Here is a 22,417-nt window from a genome sequence, read left to right as displayed (position 1 = left end):
CCCTAACTACAATATCGCAAGACTGGATAGACAATCTAACAAGAAAGGAGGAGGCATCGCCTGCATCTATAGCTCCAACCTCCGCGTCACCGAACTTCTGGCGGACTCTACCGAATCCTGCGAATACCTCGCTCTCGCTATTTGCAACAACTCCACCCTACTATGTAATCTTCACATCTTCTACCACCCCCCAGGTACGAACGACTCTTTCACCGACCACCTCATGGAAATCATCTCAGCTAAGACTCCCACCAACTCCAAAGATATCTTCTTAGGCGATTTTAACCTACACTGGAACGATCCCAAGGACCCACATGTCAACGCCATCAAAGACCTCCTGGCAGATCAAGCCCTGACCCAGGCCTGCTCACTACCTACTCATTCAAAAGGGGCAACCCTTGACTGGATCATCTCCAAAGAATCATCTGTCCAGCTCATCTCTATTGACCCATGCGACTGGTCTGACCACCACGCCATCACCTTCCATCTACCTGGCACCATCAAGACAAAAGCACCGCAACCAACGATTCCTAAACGCTGGATCAGAGACACCAAGAACTTGGACCGAAATGAACTGGTGGCCCGCTGTAAATCCAACCTCCCACCCCCTTCGCATCTCTCATCAGTCAGTGACCTCAATGATCACTACTCTGCGACCATCTCAAACATCCTGGACGATCTAGCCCCACTAAAACTGAAAAGAACCCAAATCAAAGACAGAAACCCCTGGTTCACGGGTTCCCTTAATGACGAGAGGAGAGCCCTCCGGCAAGCTGAAAGAGCCTGGAGGCAACACCCCTCTACTGCACACCTACAACTCCTCCGCCAGGCCAGAAATACCTACAACAGGAACATTCTCAACTCAAAAAAAGACTTCTTCAGAACAGAACTTGAGAAAGCTAAGAACAGACCCCACAAGCTCTTCGAATTGGTCAAACACCAATCTAACAAACTGGCCAAATCTTCTAAAGAAACCCCCAAATCTCTTATATCCTCTGAAGAATTCTCCTCTTTCTTCACTGACAAAATCTTGGCCCTTGGAAACGAACTCAACACCATCACATACCCCCAACCCCCACCTGACCCGTCTCCTCCCACATCGACACTCCCACAGGCCACTCCCAAAAATCACGCTCACTGGTCCATCTTCAAAGACTATGATGAAGACTCCATCTCCAAAATCCTCTCTACCTTAAAACCGAACAACCATTTCAATGACCCGCTCCCTGCCAACTGCCTTACGGTCGTCGCCCAATCCATTATTCCCAGCTGGACTTCAATAATCAATGCCTCCCTTCAGCAGGGAATAATGCCAGACTCTCTAAAAGCCGGCCAAGTCCTCCCCATCCTGAAAAAGCCATCGCTGGACCCAGCCTCCCCAGACAACTTCAGGCCCATCTCCAACATCCCCCTCTTAGCCAAAGTGTTGGAGAAATGTGTGCAACAGCAGCTTAGTCACCACATCAACAACTTCCACCTCCTTGATGACTTTCAATCCGGATTTAGACCGGGGCACAGCACAGAAACCACCATGCTTCACATAGTCGATGATGCTCTCCAAGCCCTCGACCAAGGCAAAACCTGTCTCCTAATCCTCCTGGACTTATCCTCGGCCTTCGACACAGTCAACCATGAAAAATTACTCGAACGCCTCAAACTCAGAATGGGCTTAGATGGCACTGTTCTAGATTGGTTTAGTTCCTTCCTCCATAACCGGTCACAGAGATTCCTGATTGATGGCAACCTTTCTTCACCATCGCCGGTCACAGTTGGAGTCCCCCAAGGATCAACCCTGTCCCCCACCCTCTTTAACCTCTACCTAGAACCGCTTACCGAAGTATTGCGCGCAGCTAACATCTCCTATCATATGTATGCCGATGACACCCAGATCTACATCAAAACCTCTTCTCTCGAAGAGATTATCTCCCTGAACGAAGCCCTGATACTCACCGTACAATGGCTCGCATCCAACCAACTTAAACTCAATGCAAAGAAAACAGAATTTCTCCTGATCTCCCCTCCCAATGCCAACTTAGAGATTCAATCATGGATCAAGGCTATTACAGCCTTAAACTGCCCACCGACCATTGTGAATTCGGCTAAATCCCTGGGCATTACCCTTGACACAAACCTTAACATGAGGGACCACATAAATTCTATGGCTAAAACAGCCAGATTCCATCTGAGCTACCTTAGGAAATTGAAACCCTTCCTTGATGCCCCTGACCTAAAAATGGCAGTTCAAGCACTCGTCATCTCTAGACTGGAATATGGCTGCTCAACCCTCTCGGGCTTACCCAAGATCTCCCTGGCACCTCTAAAAGCCTGCCTCAACGCGGCTGCCAGACTACTGACTGGCACTAGGAAATATGATCATATTTCCCCACTCCTGAAAGCTCTCAACTGGCTTCCCTTGGAGGCAAGAATACAGCTCAAACTAGCATGCATCACGCACAAAGCTTTACACTCTAACTCCCCCGCATACCTGACACAGAAACTCATGATCTCCGGAGGAACCAGAAACTCCAGATCCGCCAGGGATTTCCTGCTCCAACCTGCACGTTTTCGGAAAAATAAAACGTACAATCGGGCCTTCTCAGGGGCTGCTCCACGAATATGGAACTCTCTCCCACCCCACATCAGAAGAATCCCCTCACTGTCTCACTTCAAAAAGGATGCCAAAATCTTCCTTATGGGCAAATTTCTCGTCTAACACTACCTCAACTACTTCTTTGGCATAGCCTATGACGGCCCACTACCTCCCCCCTACCTACCGGGTCTCCCGAAACACCAGAATCTTGGGACCGGGTTAGAATTATTGAAAATGTACTCTGTAAATATGGTTTGTCGCTCTTTGTAATCGGTTATGTAAAATGTAAATACATACTTTGTGTATATATATTCCTGCACTATACTGCTACTTGAGCTGTAAATGGTTGACTCTAAATCTGTCTGTATATTGCTTTGCTCCCCTGTAAAGCGCTCTGATACCCTAACGGGTCAAGTTCGCGCTCTATAAAACACATAAATAAATAAATAAAAATAAATAAATAAGACCTTAGCTATTAGGCCAGATTACGAGTCTAAGACCTTTGCTATTAGGCCAGAGTAAGAGTTAAGACCTTAGCTATTAGGCCAGAGTAAGAGTTAAGACCTTAACCAGTAGGCCAGAGTAAGAGTTAAGACCTTAACCATTGGGCCAGAGTACGAGTCTAAGACCTTAGCTATTAGGCCAGAGTAAGAGTTAAAGACCTTAACCAGAAGGCCAGAGTAAGAGTTAAGACCTTACCCATTAGGCCAGAGTACGAGTCTAAGACCTTAGCTATTAGTCCAGAGTAAGAGTTAAGACCTTAGCTATTAGGCCAGAGTACGAGTCTAAGACCTCAGCTATTAGGCCATAGTAAGAGTTAAGACCTTAACCAGTATGCCAGAGTAAGAGTTAAGACCTTAACAAGTAGGCCAGAGTTCGAGTCTAAGACGTTAGCTATTAGGCCAGAGTAAGAGTTAAGACCTTAGCTATTAGGCCAGAGTACGAGTCTAAGACCTTAGCTATTAGGCCATAGTAAGAGTTAAGACCTTAACCAGTAGGCCAGAGTAAGAGTTAAGACCTTAACCAGTAGGCCAGAGTAAGAGTTAAGACCTTAGCTATTAGGCCAGAGTAAGAGTTAAGACCTTAACCATTAGGCCAGAGTACGAGTCTAAGACCTTAGCTATTAGGCCAGAATACGAGTCTAAGACCTTAGCTATTAGGCCAGAGTAGGAGTTAAGACCTTAACCAGTAGGCCAGAGTAAGAGTTAAGACCTTAACCAGTAGGCCAGATTACAAGTCTAAGACCTTAGCTATTAAGGCCAGAGTAAGAGTTAAGACCTTAGCTAATAGGCCAGAGTAAAAGTTAAGACCTTAACCATTAGGCCACAGTACGAGTCTAGGACCTTAGCTATTAGGCCAGAGTACAAGTCTAAGACCTTAACCAGTAGGCCAGAGTACGAAGCTAAGACCTTAGCTATTAGGCCAGAGTAAGAGTTAAGACCTTAGCTATTAGGCCAGAGTAAAAGTTAAGACCTTAACCATTAGGCCAGAGTACGAGTCTAAGACCTTAGCTATTAGGCCAGAGTAAGAGTTAAGACCTTAACCATTAGGCCAGAGTACGAGTCTAGGACCTTAGCTATTAGGCCAGAGTACGAGTCTAAGACCTTAGCTATTAGGCCAGAGTACGAGTCTAAGACCTTAACCAGTAGGCCAGAGTAAGAGTTAAGACCTTAACCATTAGGCCAAAGTACGAGTCTAAGATCTTAGCTATTAGGCCAGAGTAAGAGTTAAGACCTTAGCTATTAGGCCAGATTTCGAGTCTAAGACCTTTGCTATTAGGCCAGAGTAAGAGTTAAGACCTTAGCTATTAGGCCAGAGTAAGAGTTAAGACCTTAACCAGTAGGCCAGAGTAAGAGTTAAGACCTTAAACATTAGGCCAGAGTATGAGTCTAAGACCTTAGCTATTAGGCCAGAGTAAGAGTTAAGACCTTAACCATTAGGCCAGAGTACGAGTCTAAGACCTTAGCTATTTGGCCAGAGTACGAGTCTAAGACCTTAACCATTAGGCCAGAGTAAGCGTTAAGACCTTAACCAGTAGGCCAGATTACAAGGCTAAGACCGTAGCTATTAGGCCAGAGTAAGAGTTAAGACCTTAGCTATTAGGCCAGAGTAAAAGTTAAGACCTTAACCATTAGGCCAGAGCACGCGTCTAAGACCTTAGCTATTAGGCCAGAGTAAGAGTTAAGACCTTAACCATTAGGCCAGAGTATGAGTCTAAGACCTTAGCTATTAGGCCAGAGTACGAGTCTAAGACCTTAACCATTAGGCCAGAGTACGAGTCTAAGACCTTAGCTATTAGGCCAGAGTACGAGTCTAAGACCTTAGCTATTAGGCCAGGGTAAGAGTTAAGACCCTAGCTATTAGGCCAGAGTAAGAGTTAAGACCTTAACCATTAGGCCAGAGTACGAGTCTAAGACCTTAGCTATTATGCCAGAGTAAGGGTAAAGACCTTAGCTATTAGGCCAGAGTACGAGACTAAGACCTTAGCTATTAGGCCAGAGTACGAGTCTAAGACCTTAGCTATTAGGCCAGAGTAAGAGTTAAGACCTTAACCATTAGGTCAGAGTACGAGTCTAAGACCTTAGCTATTAGGCCAGAGTAAGAGTTAAGACCTTAGCTATTAGGCCAGAGTAAGAGTTAAGACCGTAACCAGTAGGCCAGAGTACGAGTCTAAGACCTTAGCTATTAGGCCAGAGTAAGAGGTAAGACCTTAACCATTAGGCCAGTGTACGAGACTAAGACCTTAGCTATTAGGCCAGAGTACAAGTCTAAGACCTTGACTATTAGGCCAGAGTAAGAGTTAAGACCTTAACCATTAGGCCAGAGTACGAGTCTAAGACCTTAGCTATTAGGCCAGAGTAAGAGTTAAGACCTTAGCTATTAGGCCAGAGTAAGAGTTGAGATCTTAACCATTAGGCCAGAGTACGAGTCTAAGACCTTAGCTATTAGGCCAGTGTAAGAGTTAAGACCTTAACCAGTAGGCCAGAGTAAGAGATAAGACCTTAACCAATAGGCCAGAGTACGAGTCTAAGATCTTAGCTATTAGGCCAGAGTAAGAGTTAAGACCTTAACCATTAGGCCAGAGTACGAGTCTAAGACCTTAGCTATTAGGCCAGAGTAAGAGTTAAGACCTTAGCAATTAGGCCAGCGTAAGAGTTAAGACCTTAACCAGTAGGCCAGAGTAAGAGTTAAGAACTTAACCATTAGGCCAGAGTTCGAGACTAAGACCTTAGCTATTTGGCCAGAGTAAGAGTTAAGACCATAACCAGTAGGCCAGAGTAAGAGTTAAGACCTTAACCAGTAGGCCATAGCACGAGTCTAAGACCTTAGCTATTAGTCCAGAGTAAGAGTTAAGACCTTAGCTATTAGGCCAGAGTACGAGTCTAAGACCTCAGCTATTAGGCCATAGTAAGAGTTAAGACCTTAACCAGTATGCCAGAGTAAGAGTTAAGACCTTAACCAGTAGGCCAGATTAAGAGTTAAGACCTTAGCTATTAGGCCAGAGTAAGAGTTTAGACCTTAACCATTAGGCCAGAGTACAAGTCTAAGACCTTAGCTATTAGGCCAAGGTAAGAGTTAAGACCTTAACCAGTAGGCCAGAGTAAGAGTTAAGACCTTAACAAGTAGGCCAGAGTTCGAGTCTAAGACGTTAGCTATTAGGCCAGAGTAAGAGTTAAGACCTTAGCTATTAGGCCACAGTACGAGTCTAAGACCTTAGCTATTAGGCCAGAGTAAGAGTTAAGACCTTAACCAGTAGGCCAGAGTAAGAGTTAAGACCTTAACCAGTAGGCCAGAGTAAGAGTTAAGACCTTAGCTATTAGGCCAGAGTAAGAGTTAAGACCTTAACCATTAGGCCAGAGTACGAGTCTAAGACCTTAGCTATTAGGCCAGAGTACGAGTCTAAGACCTTAGCTATTAGGCCAGAGTAGGAGTTAAGACCTTAACCAGTAGGCCAGATTACAAGTCTTAAGACCTTAGCTATTAAGGCCAGAGTAAGAGTTAAGACCTTAGCTAATAGGCCAGAGTAAAAGTTAAGACCTTAACCATTAGGCCACAGTACGTGTCTAAGACCATAGCTATTAGGCCAGAGTAAGAGTTAAGACCTTAACCATTAGGCCAGAGTACGAGTCTAAGACCTTAGCTATTACGCCAGAGTACGAGTCTAAGACCTTAGCTATTAGGCCAGAGTAAGCGTTAAGACCTTAACCATTAGGCCAGAGTACGAGTTAAGACCTTAACCAGTAGGCCAGAGTACGAGGCTAAGACCTTAGCTATTAGGCCAGAGTAAGAGTTAAGACCTTAGCTATTAGGCCAGAGTAAAAGTTAAGACCTTAACCATTAGGCCAGAGCACGAGTCTAAAACCTTAGCTATTAGGCCAGAGTAAGAGTTAAGACCTTAACCATTAGGCCAGAGTACGAGTCTAAGACCTTAGCGATTAGGCCAGAGTACGAGTCTAAGACCTTAACCATTAGGCCAGAGTATGAGTCTAAGACCTTAGCTATTAGGCCAGAGTACGAGTCTAAGACCTTACCTATTAGTCCAGAGTAAGTGTTAATACCTTAACCAGTAGGCCAGAGTAAGAGTTAAGACCTTAACCTGTAGGTCATAGTAAGAGTTAAGACCTTAACCAGTAGGCCAGAGTAAGAGTTAAGACCTTAACCTGTAGGCCATAGCACAAGTCTAAGACCTTAGCTATTAGGCCAGAGTAAGAGTTAAGACCTTAACCATTAGGCCAGAGTACGAGTCTAAGACCTTAGCTATTAGGCCAGAGTAAGAGTTAAAACCTTAACCAGTAGGCCAGAGTAAGAGTTAAGACCTTAGCTATTAGGCCAGAGTAAGAGTTAAGATCTTAACCATTAGGCCAGAGTTGGAGTCTAAGACCTTAGCTATTAGGCCAGAGTAAGTTTTAAGACCTTAGCTATTAGGCCAGAGTACGAGTCTAAGACCTTAGCTTTTAGGTCAGAGCAAGAGTTTAGACCTTAACCATTAGGCCAGAGTACGAGTCTAAGACCTTAGCTATCAGGCCAGAGTAAGAGTTAAGACCCTAGCTATTAGGCCAGAGTAAGAGTTAAGACCTTAACCATTAGGCCAGAGTACGAGTCTAAGACCTTAGCTATTATGCCAGAGTAAGGGTAAAGACCTTAACCAGTAGGCCAGAGTAAGAGTTAATACCTTAACCATTAGGCCAGAGTACGAGTCTAAGACCTTAGCTATTAGGCCAGAGTACGAGTTAAGACCTTAACCAGTAGGCCAGAGTAAGAGTTAAGACCTTAACCAGTAGGCCAGAGGACGAGGCTAAGACCTTAGCTATTAGGCCAGAGTAAGAGTTAAAACTTTAGCTATTAGGCCAGAGTAAAAGTTAAGACCTTAACCATTAGGCCACAGTACGAGTCTAAGACCTTAGCTATTAGGCCAGAGTAAGAGTCTAAGACCTTAACTATTAGGCCAGAGTACGAGTCTAAGACCTTAGTTATTAGAGTAGAGTAAGCGTTAAGACCTTAACCATTAGGCCAGAGTACGAGTTAAGACCTTAACCAGTAGGCCAGAGTACGAAGCTAAGACCTTAGCTATTAGGCCAGAGTAAGAGTTAAGACCTTAGCTATTAGGCCAGAGTAAAAGTTAAGACCTTAACCATTAGGCCAGAGTACGAGTCTAGGACCTTAGCTATTAGGCCAGAGTACGAGTCTAAGACCTTAGCTATTAGGCCAGAGTAAGAGTTAAAACCTTAGCTATTAGGCCAGAGTAGGAGTTAAAAGCTTAACCATTAGACCAGAGTACGAGTCTAAGACCATAGCTATTAGGCCAGAGTACGAGTCTAAGACCTTAGCTATTAGGCCAGAGTAAGAGTTAAGACCTTAACCAGTAGGCCAGAGTAAGAGTTAAGACCTTAACCAATAAGCCAGAGTACGAGTCTAACACCTTAGCTATTAGTCCAAGGTAAGAGTTAAGACCTTAGCTATTAGGCTAGAGTAAAAGTTAAGACCTTAACCATTAGGCCAGAGTACGAGTCTAGGGCCTTAGCTATTAGGCCAGAGTACGAGTCTAAGACCTTAGCTATTAGGCCAGAGTAAGAGTTAAGACCTTAGCTATTAGGCCAGAGTAAGAGTTAAGACCGTAACCAGTAGGCCAGAGTACGAGTCTAAGACCTTAGCTATTATTTTTTTTGGCGGTCCTCCAGATGAAAACTGGCGTGCCTGGTGGCCACCTAACATGCTTCCACCCACACAACTGGCTACTACTGTGAAGAATCTCGGGGTCAAACTTGACAGTAAACTTTCTATGAGCACTCAGGTACAATCTGTGGTGGGTACCTGTTTTGCCCTGCTCCGGATGCTACGTAATTTTCTCCCTCTGCTCTCGCAACCCCACAGAAGGACAGTGGTCCAGGCTTTAATCCTGTCTCGACTTGACTATGTCAATGTCCTTTATCTGGGCATTCCAGAATTTCTTCTCAACCGTCTTCAAGTGGCCCAAAATGCTGCTGCACGAGCGATCTTTCTTGCTGATCGACGTACACACACTTCCCCCCTTCTCAGAACACTCCATTGGCTGCCAATCCGGAAAAGAATTCACTTCAAGGCCTTGGTCCTTGCTTTTAAGGCCTCTCATAATATCGGTGCACCTTATTTGAGAGCCCGCTGTCTTCACTACGTTCCTACACGTTCGCTTCGGTCCTCTTCTGCACACTTGCTCATCACGCCCAGGTTTTACCTTTCACGACAGGGCGGTCGCTCTTTTCAGGTCTTGGCTTCTTCCCTATGGAACAAGCTCCCTGTCAAGATGCGCCAGGAAAAAGATCTTTTTCGCTTCCGTCGCGAACTCAAGACACTGCTGTTTTAATCTCTCTTAAGGTTGTCTTTCCTTTCAGCTAGCAGTTTTTTGGCTTGTGTTACAGGTCCTGTGGTCAGCGCCGGGACACTCCTGGGAGTATCCGCGCGCCTAACAAATACCTCGTAACATAACATAACATTAGGCCAGAGTAAGAGTTAAGACCTTAACCAGTAGGCCAGAGTAAGAGTTAAGACCCTAACCATTAGGCCAGAGTACGAGTCTAAGACCTTAGCTATTAGGCCAGAGTACGAGTCTAAGACCTTAGCTATTAGGCCAGAGTAAGAGTTAAGACCTTAACCAGTAGGCCAGAGTAAGAGTTAAGACCTTAACCAGTAGGCCAGAGGACGAGGCTAAGACCTTAGCTATTAGGCCAGAGTAAGAGTTAAAACTTTAGCTATTAGGCCAGAGTAAAAGTTAAGACCTTAACCATTAGGCCACAGTACGAGTCTAAGACCTTAGCTATTAGGCCAGAGTAAGAGTTAAGACCTTAACCATTAGGCCAGAGTACGAGTCTAAGACCTTAGCTATTAGGCCAGAGTACGAGTCTAAGACCTTAGTTATTAGAGTAGAGTAAGCGTTAAGACCTTAACCATTAGGCCAGAGTACGAGTTAAGACCTTAACCAGTAGGCCAGAGTACGAAGCTAAGACCTTAGCTATTAGGCCAGAGTAAGAGTTAAGACCTTAGCTATTAGGCCAGAGTAAAAGTTAAGACCTTAACCATTAGGCCAGAGTACGAGTCTAGGACCTTAGCTATTAGGCCAGAGTACGAGTCTAAGACCTTAGCTATTAGGCCAGAGTAAGAGTTAAAACCTTAGCTATTAGGCCAGAGTAGGAGTTAAAAGCTTAACCATTAGACCAGAGTACGAGTCTAAGACCATAGCTATTAGGCCAGAGTACGAGTCTAAGACCTTAGCTATTAGGCCAGAGTAAGAGTTAAGACCTTAACCAGTAGGCCAGAGTAAGAGTTAAGACCTTAACCAATAAGCCAGAGTACGAGTCTAACACCTTAGCTATTAGTCCAAGGTAAGAGTTAAGACCTTAGCTATTAGGCTAGAGTAAAAGTTAAGACCTTAACCATTAGGCCAGAGTACGAGTCTAGGGCCTTAGCTATTAGGCCAGAGTACGAGTCTAAGACCTTAGCTATTAGGCCAGAGTAAGAGTTAAGACCTTAGCTATTAGGCCAGAGTAAGAGTTAAGACCGTAACCAGTAGGCCAGAGTACGAGTCTAAGACCTTAGCTATTATTTTTTTTGGCGGTCCTCCAGATGAAAACTGGCGTGCCTGGTGGCCACCTAACATGCTTCCACCCACACAACTGGCTACTACTGTGAAGAATCTCGGGGTCAAACTTGACAGTAAACTTTCTATGAGCACTCAGGTACAATCTGTGGTGGGTACCTGTTTTGCCCTGCTCCGGATGCTACGTAATTTTCTCCCTCTGCTCTCGCAACCCCACAGAAGGACAGTGGTCCAGGCTTTAATCCTGTCTCGACTTGACTATGTCAATGTCCTTTATCTGGGCATTCCAGAATTTCTTCTCAACCGTCTTCAAGTGGCCCAAAATGCTGCTGCACGAGCGATCTTTCTTGCTGATCGACGTACACACACTTCCCCCCTTCTCAGAACACTCCATTGGCTGCCAATCCGGAAAAGAATTCACTTCAAGGCCTTGGTCCTTGCTTTTAAGGCCTCTCATAATATCGGTGCACCTTATTTGAGAGCCCGCTGTCTTCACTACGTTCCTACACGTTCGCTTCGGTCCTCTTCTGCACACTTGCTCATCACGCCCAGGTTTTACCTTTCACGACAGGGCGGTCGCTCTTTTCAGGTCTTGGCTTCTTCCCTATGGAACAAGCTCCCTGTCAAGATGCGCCAGGAAAAAGATCTTTTTCGCTTCCGTCGCGAACTCAAGACACTGCTGTTTTAATCTCTCTTAAGGTTGTCTTTCCTTTCAGCTAGCAGTTTTTTGGCTTGTGTTACAGGTCCTGTGGTCAGCGCCGGGACACTCCTGGGAGTATCCGCGCGCCTAACAAATACCTCGTAACATAACATAACATTAGGCCAGAGTAAGAGTTAAGACCTTAACCAGTAGGCCAGAGTAAGAGTTAAGACCCTAACCATTAGGCCAGAGTACGAGTCTAAGACCTTAGCTATTAGGCCAGAGTACGAGTCTAAGACCTTAGCTATTAGGCCAGAGTAAGAGTTAAGACCTTAACCAGTAGGCCAGAGTAAGAGTTAAGACCTTAACCAGTAGGCCAGAGGACGAGGCTAAGACCTTAGCTATTAGGCCAGAGTAAGAGTTAAAACTTTAGCTATTAGGCCAGAGTAAAAGTTAAGACCTTAACCATTAGGCCACAGTACGAGTCTAAGACCTTAGCTATTAGGCCAGAGTAAGAGTTAAGACCTTAACCATTAGGCCAGAGTACGAGTCTAAGACCTTAGCTATTAGGCCAGAGTACGAGTCTAAGACCTTAGTTATTAGAGTAGAGTAAGCGTTAAGACCTTAACCATTAGGCCAGAGTACGAGTTAAGACCTTAACCAGTAGGCCAGAGTACGAAGCTAAGACCTTAGCTATTAGGCCAGAGTAAGAGTTAAGACCTTAGCTATTAGGCCAGAGTAAAAGTTAAGACCTTAACCATTAGGCCAGAGTACGAGTCTAGGACCTTAGCTATTAGGCCAGAGTACGAGTTAAAACCTTAGCTATTAGGCCAGAGTAGGAGTTAAAAGCTTAACCATTAGACCAGAGTACGAGTCTAAGACCATAGCTATTAGGCCAGAGTATGAGTCTAAGACCTTAGCTATTAGGCCAGAGTAAGAGTTAAGACCTTAACCAGTAGGCCAGAGTAAGAGTTAAGACCTTAACCAATAAGCCAGAGTACGAGTCTAACACCTTAGCTATTAGTCCAGTGTAAGAGTTAAGACCTTAGCTATTAGGCCAGAGTAAAAGTTAAGACCTTAACCATTAGGCCAGAGTACGAGTCTAGGACCTTAGCTATTAGGCCAGAGTACGAGTCTACTCCCTTAGCTATTAGGCCAGAGTACGAGTCTAAGACCTTAACCAGTAGGCCAGAGTAAGAGTTAAGACCTTAACCATTAGGCCAAAGTACGAGTCTTAGATCTTAGCTATTAGGCCAGAGTAAGAGTTAAGACCTTAGCTATTAGGCCAGATTACGAGTCTAAGACCTTTGCAATTAGGCCAGAGTAAGAGTTAAGACCTTAGCTATTAGGCCAGAGTAAGAGTTAAGACCTTAACCAGTAGGCCAGAGTAAGAGTTAAGACCTTAACCATTGGGCCAGAGTACGAGTCTAAGACCTTAGCTATTAGGCCAGAGTAAGAGTTAAAGACCTTAACCAGAAGGCCAGAGTAAGGGTTAAGACCTTACCCATTAGGCCAGAGTACGAGTCTAAGACCTTAGCTATTAGTCCAGAGTAAGAGTTAAGACCTTAGCTATTAGGCCAGAGTACGAGTCTAAGACCTCAGCTATTAGGCCAGAGTAAGAGTTAAGACCTTAAACAGTAGGCCAGAGTAAGAGTTAACACCTTAACCATTAGGCCAGAGTATGAGTCTAAGACCTTAGCTATTAGGCCAGAGTAAGAGTTAAGACCTTAACAAGTAGGCCAGAGTTCGAGTCTAAGACGTTAGCTATTAGGCCAGAGTAAGAGTTAAGACCTTAGCTATTAGGCCAGAGTACGAGTCTAAGACCTTAGCTATTAGGCCATAGTAAGAGTTAAGACCTTAACCAGTAGGCCAGAGTAAGAGTTAAGACCTTAACCAGTAGGCCAGAGTAAGAGTTAAGACCTTAGCTATTAGGCCAGAGTAAGAGTTAAGACCTTAACCATTAGGCCAGAGTACGAGTCTAAGACCTTAGCTATTAGGCCAGAATACAAGTCTAAGACCTTAGCTATTAGGCCAGAGTAAGAGTTAAGACCTTAACCAGTAGGCCAGAGTAAGAGTTAAGACCTTAACCAGTAGGCCAGATTACAAGTCTAAGACCTTAGCTATTAAGGCCAGAGTAAGAGTTAAGACCTTAGCTAATAGGCCAGAGTAAAAGTTAAGACCTTAACCATTAGGCCACAGTACGAGTCTAGGACCTTAGCTATTAGGCCAGAGTACGAGTCTAAGACCTTAGCTATTAGGCCAGAGTACGAGTCTAAGACCTTTGCTATTAGGCCAGAGTAAGAGTTAAGACCTTAGCTATTAGGCCAGAGTAAGAGTTCAGACCTTAACCAGTAGGCCAGAGTAAGAGTTAAGACCTTAACCATTGGGCAAGAGTACGAGTCTAAGACCTTAGCTATTAGGCCAGAGTAAGAGTTAAAGACCTTAACCAGAAGGCCAGAGTAAGAGTTAAGACCTTACCCATTAGGCCAGAGTACGAGTCTAAGACCTTAGCTATTAGGCCAGAGTAAGAGTTAAGACCTTAGCTATTAGGCCAGAGTAAGTGTTAAGACCTTAGCTATTAGGCCAGAGTAAGAGTTAAGACCTTAACCAGTAGGCCAGAGTAAGAGTTAAGACCTTAACCATTAGGCCAGAGTATGAGTCTAAGACCTTAGCTATTAGGCCAGAGTAAGAGTTAAGACCTTAACCAGTAGGCCAAAGTAAGAGTTAAGACCTTAACCAGTAGGCCAGAGTACGAGTCTAAGACCTTAGCTATTAGGCCAGAGTAAGAGTTAAGACCTTAACCATTAGGCCAGAGTACAAATCTAAGACCTTAGCTATTAGGCCAGAGTAAGAGTTAAGACCTTAGCTATTAGGCCAGAGTAAAAGTTAAGATCTTAACCAGTAGGCCAGAGTAAGAGTTAAGACCTTAGCTATTAGGCCAGAGTAAGAGTTAAGACATTAACCAGTAGGCCAGAGTAAGAGTTAAGACCTTAACCTGCAGGCCAGAGTACGAGTCTAAGACCTTAGCTATTAGGCCAGAGTACGAGTCTAAGACCTTAGCTGTTAGGCCAGAGTAAGAGTTAAGACCCTAACCAGTAGGCCAGAGTCAGAGTTAAGAACTTAGCTATTAGGACAGAGTAAGAGTTGAGACCTTAGCTATTAGGCCAGAGTAAGAGTTAAGACCTTAACCAGTAGGCCAGAGTACGAGTCTAAGACCTTAGCTATTAGGCCAGAGTAAGAGTTAAGACCTTAACCATTAGGCCAGACTACGAGTCTAAGACCTTACCTATTAGGCCAGAATACGAGTCTAATACCTTAGCTATTAGGTCAGAGTAAGAGTTAAGACCTTAAACATTAGGCCAGAGTATGAGTCTAAGACCTTAGCTATTAGGCAAGAGTAAGAGTTAAGACCTTGTCTAAGACCTTAGCTATTAGAGTAGAGTAAGCGTTAAGACCTTAACCATTAGGCCAGAATACGAGTTAAGACCTTAACCAGTAGGCCAGAGTACGAAGCTAAGACCTTAGCTATTAGGCCAGAGTAAGAGTTAAGACCTTAGCTATTAGGCCAGAGTACGAGTCTAGGACCTTAGCTATTAGGCCAGAGTAAGAGTCTAAGACCTTAGCTATTAGGCCAGAGTAAGAGTTAAAACCTTCGCTATTAGGCCAGAGTAGGAGTTAAAAGCTTAACCATTAGACCAGAGTACGAGTCTAAGACCATAGCTATTAGGCCAGAGTACGAGTCTAAGACCTTAGCTGTTAGGCCAGAGTAAGAGTTAAGACCTTAACTAGTAGGCCAGAGTAAGAGTTAAGACCTTAACCAATAGGCCAGAGTACGAGTCTAACACCTTAGCTATTAGTACAATGTAAGAGTTAAGACCTTAGCTATTGGGCCAGAGTAAAAGTTAAGACCTTAACCATTAGGCCAGAGTACGAGTCTAGGACCTTAGCTATTAGGCCAGAGTACGAGTCTAAGACCTTAGCTATTAGGCCAGAGTACGAGTCTAAGACCTTAACCAGTAGGCCAGAGTAAGAGTTAAGACCTTAACCATTAGGCCAAAGTATGAGTCTAAGATCTTAGCTATTAGGCCAGAGTAAGAGTTAAGACCTCAGCTATTAGGCCAGAGTAAAAGTTAAGACCTTAAACATTAGGCCAGAGTATGAGTCTAAGACCTTAGCTATTAGGCCAGAGTAAGAGTTAAGACCTTAACCAGTAGGCCAAAGTAAGAGTTAAGACCTTAACCTGTAGGCCAGAGTACGAGTCTAAGACCTTAGCTATTAGGCCAGAGTAAGAGTTAAGACCTTAACCAGTAGGCCAGAGTAAGAGTCTAAGACCTTAGCTATTAGGCCAGAGTAAGAGTTAAGACCTTAACCATTAGGCAAGAGTACAAATCTAAGACCTTAGCTATTAGGCCAGAGTAAGAGTTAAGACCTTATCCAGTAGGCCAGAGTAAGAGTTAAGACCTTAACCATTAGGCCAGAGTACAAGTCTAAGACCTTAGCTATTAGGCCAGAGTAAGAGTTAAGACCTTAGCTATTAGGACAGAGTAAGAGTTGAGACCTTAGCTATTAGGCCAGAGTAAGACTTAAGACCTTAACCAGTAGGCCAGAGTACGAGTCTAAGACCTTAGCTATTAGGCCAGAGTAAGAGTTAAGACCTTAGCTATTAGGCCAAAGTAACAGTTAAGACCTTAACCAGTAGGCCAGAGTAAGAGGTAAGACCTTAACCATTAGGCCAGAGTACGAGTCTAAGACCTTAGCTATTAGGCCAGAGTACGAGTTAAGACCTTAGCTATTAGGCCAGAGTAAGAGTTAAGACCTTAACCATTAGGCCAGAGTACGAGTCTAAGACATTAGCTATTATGCCAGAGTAAGGGTAAAGACCTTAACCAGTAGGCCAGAGTAAGAGTTAAGACCTTAACCTGTAGGCCAGAGTACAAGTCTAAGACCTTAGCTATTAGGCCAGAGTACGAGTTAAGACCTTAACCAGTAGGCCAGAGTAAGAGTTAAGACCTTAGCTATTAGGCCTGAGTAAGAGTTAGGACCTTAGCTATTAGGCCAGAGTAAGAGTTAAGACCTTAACCATTAGGCCAGACTATGAGTCTAAGACCTTAGCTATTAGGCCAGAGTAAAAGTTAAGACCTTAACCAGTAGGCCAGAGTAAGAGTTAAGACCTTAGCTATTAGGCCATAGTAAGAGTTAAGACCTTAACCAGTAGGCCAGAGTAAGAGTTAAGACCTTAACCAGTAGGCCAGAGTAAGAGTTAAGACCTTAGCTATTAGGCCAGAGTAAGAGTTAAGACCTTAACCATTAGGCCAGAGTACGAGTCTAAGACCTTAGCTATTAGGCCAGAATACGAGTCTAAGACCTTAGCTATTAGGCCAGAGTAGGAGTTAAGACCTTAACCAGTAGGCCAGAGTAAGAGTTAAGACCTTAACCAGTAGGCCAGATTACAAGTCTAAGACCTTAGCTATTAAGGCCAGAGTAAGAGTTAAGACCTTAGCTAATAGGCCAGAGTAAAAGTTAAGACCTTAACCATTAGGCCACAGTACGAGTCTAGGACCTTAGCTATTAGGCCAGAGTACGAGTCTAAGACCTTAGCTATTAGGCCAGAGTACGAGTCTAAGACCTTAACCAGTAGGCCAGAGTAAGAGTTAAGACCTTAACCATTAGGCCAAAGTACGAGTCTAAGATCTTAGCTATTAGGCCAGAGTAAGAGTTAAGACCTTAGCTATTAGGCCAGATTACGATTCTAAGACCTTTGCTATTAGGCCAGAGTAAGAGTTAAGACCTTAGCTATTAGGCCAGAGTAAGAGTTAAGACCTTAACCAGTAGGCCAGAGTAAGAGTTAAGACCTTAACCATTGGGCAAGAGTACGAGTCTAAGACCTTAGCTATTAGGCCAGAGTAAGAGTTAAAGACCTTAACCAGAAGGCCAGAGTAAGAGTTAAGACCTTACCCATTAGGCCAGAGTACGAGTCTAAGACCTTAGCTATTAGGCCAGAGTAAGAGTTAAGACCTTAGCTATTAGGCCAGAGTAAGCGTTAAGACCTTAGCTATTAGGCCAGAGTAAGAGTTAAGACCTTAACCAGTAGGCCAGAGTAAGAGTTAAGACCTTAACCATTAGGCCAGAGTATGAGTCTAAGACCTTAGCTATTAGGCCAGAGTAAGAGTTAAGACCTTAACCAATAGGCCAAAGTAAGAGTTAAGACCTTAACCAGTAGGCCAGAGTACGAGTCTAAGACCTTAGCTATTAGGCCAGAGTAAGAGTTAAGACCTTAACCATTAGGCCAGAGTACAAATCTAAGACCTTAGCTATTAGGCCAGAGTAAGAGTTAAGACCTTAGCTATTAGGCCAGAGTAAAAGTTAAGATCTTAACCAGTAGGCCAGAGTAAGAGTTAAGACCTTAGCTATTAGGCCAGAGTAAGAGTTAAGACATTAACCAGTAGGCCAGAGTAAGAGTTAAGACCTTAACCTGCAGGCCAGAGTACGAGTCTAAGACCTTAGCTATTAGGCCAGAGTACGAGTCTAAGACCTTAGCTGTTAGGCCAGAGTAAGAGTTAAGACCCTAACCAGTAGGCCAGAGTCAGAGTTAAGAACTTAGCTATTAGGACAGAGTAAAAGTTGAGACCTTAGCTATTAGGCCAGAGTAAGAGTTAAGACCTTAACCAGTAGGCCAGAGTACGAGTCTAAGACCTTAGCTATTAGGCCAGAGTAAGAGTTAAGACCTTAGCTATTAGGCCAAAGTAACAGTTAAGACCTTAACCAGTAGGCCAGAGTAAGAGGTAAGACCTTAACCATTAGGCCAGAGTACGAGTCTAAGACCTTAGCTATTAGGCCAGAGTACGAGTTAAGACCCTAGCTATTAGGCCAGAGTAAGAGTTAAGACCTTAACCATTAGGCCAGAGTACGAGTCTAAGACCTTAGCTATTATGCCAGAGTAAGGGTAAAGACCTTAACCAGTAGGCCAGAGTAAGAGTTAAGACCTTAACCTGTAGGCCAGAGTACAAGTCTAAGACCTTAGCTATTAGGCCAGAGTACGAGTTAAGACCTTAACCAGTAGGCCAGAGTAAGAGTTAAGACCTTAGCTATTAGGCCTGAGTAAGAGTTAGGACCTTAGCTATTAGGCCAGAGTAAGAGTTAAGACCTTAACCATTAGGCCAGACTATGAGTCTAAGACCTTAGCTATTAGGCCAGAGTAAAAGTTAAGACCTTAACCAGTAGGCCAGAGTAAGAGTTAAGACCTTAGCTATTAGGCCAGAGTAAGAGTTAAGACCTAAACCAGTAGGCCAGAGTAAGAGTTAAGACCTTAACCTGCAGGCCAGTGTACGAGTCTAAGACCTTAGCTATTAGGCCAGAGTACGAGTCTAAGACCTTAGCTGTTAGGCCAGAGTAAGAGTTAAGACCCTAACCAGTAGGCCAGAGTCAGAGTTAAGAACTTAGCTATTAGGCCAGAGTAAGAGTTAAGACCTTAACCTGCAGGCCAGTGTACGAGTCTAAGACCTTACCTATTAGGCCAGAATACGAGTATAATACCTTAGCTATTAGGCCAGAGTAAGAGTTAAGACCTTAACCAGTAGGCCAGAGTAAGAGTTAAGACCTTAGCTATTAGGCCAGAGTACGAGTCTAAGACCTTAGCTATTAGGCCAGAGTAAGAGTTAAGACATTAGCTATTAGGCCCGAGTAAGAGTTAAGACCTTAACCATTAGGCCAGAGTACGAGTCTAAGACCTTAGCTATTAGGCCAGAGTAAGAGTTAAGACCTTAACCAGTAGGCCAGAGTAAGAGTCAAGACCTTAACCAGTAGGCCACAGTACGAGTCTAAGACCTTAGTTATTAAGCCAGAGTAAGAGTTAAGACCTTAACCATTAGGCGAGAGTATGAGTCTAAGACCATAGCTATTGGGACATAATACGAGTCTAAGACCTTAGCTATTAGGCCAGAGTAAGAGTTAAGACCTTAACCAGTAGGCCAGTGTAACAGTTAAGACCTTAACCAGTAGGCCAGAGTAAGAGTTAAGACCTTAGCTATTAGGCCAGAGTAAGAGTTAAGACCTTAACCTGTAGGCCATAGTACGAGTCTAAGACCTTAATCTGTAGGCCAGAGTATGAGTCTAAGACCTTAGCTATTAGGCCAGAGTAAGAGTTAATACCTTAACCAGTTGGCCAGAGTAAGAGTTAAGACCTTAACCAATAGGCCAGAGTACGAGTCTAAGACCTTAGCTATTAGGCCAGAGTAAGAGTTTAGCCCTTAATCATTAGGCCAGAGTACGAGTCTAAGACCTTAGCTATTAGGCCAGAGTAGGATTTAAGACCTTAACCAGTAGGCCAGAGTAAGAGTTAAGACCTTAACCAGTAGGCCAGAGTAAGAATTAAGACCTTAACCTGTAGGCCATAGTAAGAGTTAAGACCTTAACCAGTAGGCCAGTGTAAGAGTTAAGACCTTAACCTGTAGGCCATAGCACAAGTCTAAGACCTTAGCTATTAGGCCAGAGTAAGAGTTAAGACCTTAACCATTATGCCAGAGTACGATTCTAAGACCTTAGCTATTAGGCCAGAGTAAGAGTTAAGACCTTAACCATTAGGCCAGAGTAAGAGTTAAGACCTTAACCAGTAGGCCAGAGTAAGAGTTAAGACCTTAGCTATTAGGCCAGAGTAAGAGTTAAGACCTTAATCTGTAGGCCATAGTATGAGTCCAAGACCTTAGCTATTAGGCCAGAGTGAGAGTTAAGACCTTAACCTGTAGGCCATAGTACGAGTCTAAGACCTTAATCTGTAGGCCAGAGTATGAGTCTAAGACCTTAGCTATTAGGCCAGAGTACGAGTCTAAGACCTTACCTATTAGTCCAGAGTAAGAGTTAATACATTAACCAGTAGGCCAGAGTAAGAGTTAAGACCTTAAACAGTAGGCCAGAGTAAAAATTAAGACCTTAACCTGTAGGCCATAGTAAGAGTTAAGACCTTAAGCAGTATGCCAGAGTAACAGTTAAGACCTTAACCTGTAGGCCATAGCACATGTCTAAGACCTTAGCTATTAGGCCAGAGTAAGAGTGAAGACCTTAACCATTAGGCAAGAGTATGAGTCTAAGACCTTAGCTATTAGGCCAGAGTACGAGTCTAAGACCATAGCTATTAGGCCAGAGTAAGAGTTAAGACCTTAACCAGTATGCCAGAGTAAGAGTTAAGACCTTAACCTGTAGGCCATAGTAAGAGTTAAGACCTTAACCAGTAGGCCAGAGTAAGAGTTAAGACCTTAACCTGTAGGCCATAGCACAAGTCTAAGACCTTAGCTATTAGGCCAGCGTAAGAGTTAAGACCTTAACCAGTAGGCCAGCATAAGAGTTAAGACCTTAGCTATTAGGCCAGAGTAAGAGTTAAGACCTTAACCAGTAGGCCAGAGTACGAGTCTAAGACCTTAGCTATTAGGCCAGAGTAAGAGTTAAGACCTTAGCTATATTAGGCCAGAGTAAGAGTTAGGACCTTAAGCATTAGGCCAGAGTACGAGTCTAAGACCTTAGCTATTAGGCCAGCGTAAGAGTTAAGACCTTAACCAGTAGGCCAGAGTACGAGTCTAAGACCTTAGCTATTAAGCCAGAGTAAGAGTTAAGACCTTAGCTATTAGGCCAGAGTACGAGTCTAAGACCTTATCTATTAGGCCAGAGTAAGAGTTAAGACCTTAACCATTAGGCCAGAGTACGAGTCTAAGACTTTAGCTATTAGGCCAGAGTAAGAGTTAAGACCTTAACCAGTAGGCCAGAGTAAGAGTTAAGACCTTAACCTGTAGGCCATAGCACAAGTCTAAGACCTTAGCTATTAGGCCAGCGTAAGAGTTAAGACCATAACCAGTAGGCCAGCATAAGAGTTAAGACCTTAGCTATCAGGCCAGAGTAAGAGTTAAGACCTTAACCATTAGGCCAGAGTACGAGTCTAAGACCTTAGCTATTAGGCCAGAGTAAGAGTTAAGACCTTAACCATTAGGCCAGAGTACGAGTCTAAGACCTTAGCTATTAGGCCAGAGTAAGAGTTAAGACCTTAACCAGTAGGCCAGAGTAAGAGTCAAGACCTTAACCAGTAGGCCACAGTACGAGTCTAAGACCTTAGCTATTAAGCCAGAGTAAGAGTTAAGACCTTAGCTATTAGGCCAGAGTAAAAGTTAAGACCTTAACCATTAGGCCAGAGTACGAGTCTAAGACCTTAGCTATTAGGCCAGAGTAAGAGTTAAGACCTTAACCTGTAGGCCATAGTAAGTGTTAAGACCTTAACCAGAAGGCCAGAGTAAGAGTTAAGACCTTAACCAGAAGGCCAGAGTAAGAGTTAAGACCTTAACCAGTAGGCCAGAGTATGAGTCTAAGACCTTAACCATTAGGCGAGAGTATGAGTCTAAGACCTTAGCTATTAGGACATAATACGAGTCTAAGACCTTAGCTATTAGGCCAGAGTAAGAGTTAAGACCTTAACCAGTAGGCCAGAGTAAGAGTTTAGACCTTAACCAGTAGGCCAGAGTATGAGTCTAAGACCTTAGCTATTAGGCCAGAGTACGAGTCTAAGACCTTACCTATTAGTCCAGAGTAAGAGTTAATACCTTAACCAGTAGGCCAGAGTAAGAGTTAAGACCTTAACCAGTAGGCCAGAGTAAAAATTAAGACCTTAACCTGTAGGCCATAGTAAGAGTTAAGACCTTAAGCAGTATGCCAGAGTAAGAGTTAAGACCTTAACCTGTAGGCCATAGCACATGTCTAAGACCTTAGCTATTAGGCCAGAGTAAGAGTGAAGACCTTAACCATTAGGCAAGAGTATGAGTCTAAGACCTTAGCTATTAGGCCAGAGTACGAGTCTAAGACCTTAGCTATTAGGCCAGAGTAAGAGTTAAGACCTTAACCAGTATGCCAGAGTAAGAGTTAAGACCTTAACCTGTAGGCCATAGTAAGAGTTAAGACCTTAACCAGTAGGCCAGAGTAAGAGTTAAGCCCTTAACCTGTAGGCCATAGCACAAGTCTAAGACCTTAGCTATTAGGCCAGCGTAAGAGTTAAGACCTTAACCAGTAGGCCAGCATAAGAGTTAAGACCTTAGCTATTAGGCCAGAGTAAGAGTTAAGACCTTAACCAGTAGGCCAGAGTACG

This window comes from Triturus cristatus, chromosome 4_1 (assembly GCF_964204655.1).
Source record: "Triturus cristatus chromosome 4_1, aTriCri1.1, whole genome shotgun sequence".
Classification (NCBI taxonomy): Eukaryota; Metazoa; Chordata; class Amphibia; order Caudata; family Salamandridae; genus Triturus; species Triturus cristatus.
The sequence above is the reverse complement of the archived record's forward strand: the minus strand, read 5'-3'. Positions refer to the sequence as shown.